Consider the following 5,803-nt stretch of genomic DNA (forward strand, 5'->3'; position numbering starts at 1 on the left):
AATCAATGCAGTGAGTCACTGTCCTGGCAATTTAAAAAAGGGAATGGACCAAAATACTTCCAGAGACGATGTTTATTTTAAATACTTGTTTTCTCCTAGGTGCGTGTTTTACCAAATAAAAGGCCAACTGCTCAGAGAGGAGCAGAAGGAAAGAAAATTGTCTAAGAATGGAAGGAAAGAAAAAAAATAGTCTACTGCTATGTATAGTGTAGTATTATGCGGATGCATATGCGGATAATGCAACAGATTCTGTAGAATATGGTAGCTAGAAAGTCCAAAATGTCCAAGTATTTCTCAGCCTGCCAGATGCGCTGCCCTGTTTCCCCGTGTAATGCTGCTACCAGGTGCAGAAGGCTGCAGACAAAACGCAAACGCGTTTCGGCTTCGTAAAGACGCTGCAAGAAGTGATTTTAAGGGGTGTCTGTGTGTGTGTGTGCTGTGGGGGAGTGAGTTCATGCTCGGCACTATTTCTTATTGCTGACATCTCGACCCCAACCCACGCCAGCACCCTTGCCATCCCCCCACTCCTCCTTCCCTCCTCCGGGATAAAACTGGGATGGAGAAATATCGAGGCCTCTGCCATTCGCCCAGGTTTGCAGGAAGGGCTCCAGGCAGGCGGCTCCCAAAGCTCCGCGCTGCCCAGGGCCCCATCCTGCGCTCCTGGATGGGCGAGGAGCAGGGAGCGAGCTCAGGAGGGGCTGCCAGGACCCCTCTTCCTATATATATCCTCCTCGCCCCAGACACACACACACACGTATATATAGGTAAGTGCCCACGGTGTTTGAGGCTGCAAATCTTGCTGTGTCTGCGGCAGCACAGAGGGTGCATGACAGGGATGCCCCGCTCCCACGTTTGGGTGCTCACAGCCTCGGAGTGGGCACCCCCAGGAGACCGACCGCCAAGAAGCATCAAGCTGACACTTGTGCACACCCCAAATATGCATATAATGTATATATGAGACTGCTAATATTCACACCTGTGTGTAACCGATGGGGCAGAGTTGGCAGGCACTTGCCGAAATTCTGGTGCGCGAGCGTGCATAACGGTTTGATTATCTACAGCTATCCCCACATACATTATTTGTGATGTGTGTATATATGTGTGGCCGTGGATATATACCCACATATAAACAGACATGCATATTCACACATAGCTGCACGCCTGGACTCTCGCGCTTGTATTATGTATTCTGCCCGAGTATATAAAACAAATGTAAGCGCTTCAGCGAAAAAAAAAAAAAAAAAAAAAAGGCACCACGGGTGTATGTGTATTTGTAAACTGTGCATATATGGTGCATATATGTGCACCCGTACTCATATGTGCATGCGTACTTAAATACATTCTTACATATATATGTCCACGTATAGTATTGCTCGTGTTGCTTGGATTTGACCCGTACCGGGCTCTGTCTGGTGGTCCAAAATCGCAACGATCACAAGTGTCCAGCTCCTTGGAYGGCTGCAGGACGGTTCGGGGCTCCAGCTAAAGGCAGAAAGCAAGAGCTTCCCAGCCCCGGCTCCGAGCAGGCTGCCTGCTTTGGGGATGCCCAGTGGTGCAGGCGATGTCCCCAACCCTGCTGCTTGTCCCCGGGGAAGCTGACAGGGCACAGAGGAGGCCATCTGGTTGCGATGATTATTTTTCGTTTTCTGCTAAGCTTATTCTGCTTAACCAGCACCGCTGGGCAGTGAATTCCAGTCTGGCTCCTCGCAGGCAGAAGGAAGGAGCGTTGCAAAGTGTARCGGGGATCCTCACGCTAGCAGTGATTTTCTTTTTTTTTTCCCCCCGCATCCTGGTTATTTTGGAGCAGGGGCTGAGCCCGTCGAGGGTTCCGGGTGCCATGGCCGAGCAGCAGCTGCGTGGCTTTGCTGCCCACCCGACGGCGCTTCCCTCGGGGCTGGAGCTGCTCGGCAGGGCCTGGCTTTCGGACAGGGACGGGGGGCGCTGGACCAAGTCAGGTTTATCTGCAATGTTGGGAATGAGGTTGGGAAGCAACCTGGAGAGAAAAACAGRGAATACATCCCAACGTGTATTAATACACGCGGGTTTGTATTTCTGCACTGAAGCCCTTCTAAGAAGGATTGGGCTGAGGGGTCCCTGACTGGGAACACTCACCGTCTCGACAGTGTCCGCATCCTGCAGTAACTTCGCGCTCATCCTTAGGTGTTGCTCTCGGTTTTCTCTCTGCCTCTTTCTCCTCCTCCTCTTCCTCCTCCTCTCCCCTGCTGTTGAAGGAAACAACATTTTATCATCTTTTGCGGGAGCTCTATGCGGCCGCGCAGCCAGCGCCTCGCAAAAGCCACTGCGGCTTCAGGGAGCGGGTGGGAGAGAAATGGGAAATGCGGGGAAAGGCCAGGATAGGCGCAGGGCGACTCGTCTGCAGGCACTCGTTAGAGCTGGAGGGACTGGATTTTTTTTCCCCTTGTCAAATTGATTTGGCAAATAATCGCCTGGATTTGCTACATTTTTTTTTAATCAGAGCAAATAATTGGTTCCCGAAGTACGCTTGAATTTGTGCAAATAACCAGGTTATCATTTGCTATATATAGCCCGGCATGCTTGTTTCGAAGAGGCGCCTGAGCATTCATTTGACAAGTTTCCTGTTCACCCTAATAAYATATATATAATTATACACACACACACACACATATATACACTTAAATAAGATCGATAGTACCAATACTGTTGGATTAATTGGACTGATCTTAGTGAACTGGGAGCTTTTATAATCCCTCCTCCCCTCCCCACCCCCTTCCTTTTTTTTTAATTCCAGGAAAGAGCGGGACTTTCCCGGAATTTCCAGTGACTCTGTGCCTTCTTGTGTGACAGTTTCACCTATAATACACACTCCTTCATGAACACACTTAWATGCATGTATATGGGCACGCTTTATGTATCTCACTGTGAATATTTGCATGCGTGTATCTATAACAGCCCACATGTGCACGCACACACATCTATATGCATAAAAGTGCATGCACAGTTAGCCTAGCAATATTACACATTGCAATATATAGACATTAAAAAAAAAAAAAAAAGAAGAAGAAGAAGAAAAAAAGAAGGAATCTCACTGATGGGGCTCCAAAAGAGGAGAATAATACAAATTAACCTTCCATTACTGCTGCAGTCAACCATGACAGAATAGGCCAGTTGCGTGGCTGGTGACGTCTCTGTGTCCTATAGGAGCAAAGCTCGTGAGATAGCAGCTATCGCCTTGAACTCTCTTTATTTTATTGGAGTATGGCTGGTAATAAACAGTAATATTTAATTTGTCTGAGACCACAAATCGGTTTCTAGCTGGAAGGCTCCCTTGCCTTGACATATGCGGTCCTAGAGAGCCTGGACTTGGGGTCTTTTCCCCAGCTTTTTTTTTTTTTTTTTTTTTTCTTCCTCGTTCACCCCTCAACCTGCAGACGGAAATAAATTCGATTTATTTGCATCGCTTTCTGCTTGTCCTCAAGGTGTGTGAGCGCTAGCCTGGCACTGAGGAGGTGAGTGCAGCTCATATCTTTCCGAAGCGGCGGCAGCAGCCACGCTCACCGGTCGCGATGGCAACTTTAGAGATTTTCACTTTTGCCTTTCTTTCCAGCGAAGAGAGGGAAGCTGATGTTGTCCCTCACTGTTAGCCGGGTGCAACCTTTTTTCCTCTATGTTTTCATCTATAATAATAATAATWATTATTATTATTATCATTATTTGATTTGTGCTTTAAATATCTCCTCTGGGGCCAGCCGAATAAGAGCACGGCGAGTCTTCCCTCCGCGCACACGTGCGGTTTGTGGTAGGGGTTTTAGCGCTGCGGAGAATCCGGCGTTTCTCTTTCCTCGGTTGGGCTCTTTCGGGGAGAAAATTCGAGGCAAGGGTGAGCTCCCAATTTCTTTTTCTTTATTTCTTTTTCCTTTTTTTTTCCCCTCTCCTCATCGGCTATTTATTCTTTTTTTAAATTTTATTTATTTATTTATTTTATAATTTTTGCTCTGCTTGCCCCTCGCAAAGCAGCAGCCCCGCGATGGCTAGGGGCTCGCAGCCGCCCCKCGTGCCCCTTGCACTGGGCCGGGGCCCGGGCTGCTGCCGGCAGCGCCCGCGTTGTCGGCGGGGCAGAAACGCGCGGGGCTCCTCTCGCTCGCTTATTTGTGCTTGGAAGGGCTCCACGTCTCACTTCCTTCGGAAAAAAAAAATAATGAAATATGGGGCGAGCTTTGTTCTGTTTGTTTAAGTAGCGTTCGCTGGCTTATTCTCTGTGGTTACAAGTGCAGCTATTTTATTATTATTATTTGCAACCGTTGGCTGGTCCCTGTTTCTTCTCCAGTCGCTGCTGTTGCACTGGCGTRCACATGGACGGGGGCGATTAGGAGATGGCAAATTACGCCCACAAAGTCTCCCCCATCTCCTCAGAAATATAGACCGTCACCCACGCAGACATTTCAGCCCGGGTTTTTTTCTCCTCACCTCCGACTTTGAGAGGTCTCCATCGTTATCGCGCCAGGGCTCTGCCCTGCCGGAGCTCTGAGTAACACTGGGGTTTGCTGAAACTTTCGTGAAACGCGAAAGAAAGGAGCGAGAGGCAGAAAACGGAGAAGGGCCCGAGGCAAGGGTGGGGGGGGCAAGAAGAGCGTAGGGGAAAGAGGAGGGGGGCGAGCAGGATAGATCTAAACCATGCCATTTATTCCAAGTCTTATCAAAAATCCGCCTCGCCAATCTGGTTCTCTTCAGGCTGCAGAATGCGACAGGGAGGCTGTTTACCCTGCGCTGACCTATTCAACTTTACCCTCAAAATAATACATTAAAAAACGAGAGAGAGAGGGAGAGGAGGAAGATGCAGATAAACCCACATGCCCGTTCCTCGCTGACGGGTTGATTATTTGAATATAGCTGGAGCTCGGCGCTTTGTATATCTTTGCTGTAGCCGGGGAAGGGGGCGAGCGGCGAGGGTGCAGCCTGGGGCCGGCAAGAAGCGGAGCGAGGGAGTGAGGAAGAGGAGGGAACAAGTCTGGAGCAGAGGGGAACGGGTCTCTTGTCCCCTTGCCGCCACAGCAACGGGGACAAGAGCCACCAACATACACTCACAGCAGGGCCAACGTTCACCCCACTTCATTCCCTTTCCGCCGTGTTTCATCTCCAGACATTATTATTATTATTATTATTATTATTATTATTATTATTATTATTATTATTATTATTATTATTATTATTATTATTATTATTATTATTATTATTATTTTACCAGGTTATCCTGCTTAGTCGAGTCCAGGTTGGACCAGGGAGGGTCTCCTCCTCGCCTTACCCCCGCCAAGGCCTCCGCCTTTTTGAGAGCAAATATGGATAGAATTTGCTTTAAATACACCCCCAGGCCGCCTTTGAGGGCAGGGGCAGCTGGARGGGGTCGGGGTGGTGTGAGCTTGGGAAAAACAGCGATTTATTTAAAGGTGTGTGTGCGGAGAATATTCCCAGGCGCTGAATTTTCTCTATAGTAGAGATAGATACAAAAAGGAGGGAGTGGGGAAGGAGGTAAGGAAGGGAGGGGGAGGGGAGGGCTGCTGGGGAGTTTGATGATGGTCTTTGTGCCTTGTTCTTCTTGCCGGTCAGAAAAATACGTTAGGGAAAAAAAAAAAAAAAAAAAAAAGAGTTTTTGGGGAGGATGCGGTGGGGAGGCCGAGCTGTGCGGAGCGTCTCTCCCCGAAGCAGGATTCTAGCTGGTTGGGCAGCGGGTCCCGGCACTTGGCGAGCGGAGCCGGACGAGCCCACGTCACGGCAGCGCGCTCCGCTCCGCTCCGCGCCGCAGCGCCCGCTGCAAACCTGCCGGGGG

Source organism: Nothoprocta perdicaria, unplaced genomic scaffold (genome assembly GCF_003342845.1).
Source record: "Nothoprocta perdicaria isolate Ctin4 unplaced genomic scaffold, notPer1 scaffold_2, whole genome shotgun sequence".
NCBI lineage: Eukaryota > Metazoa > Chordata > Aves > Tinamiformes > Tinamidae > Nothoprocta > Nothoprocta perdicaria.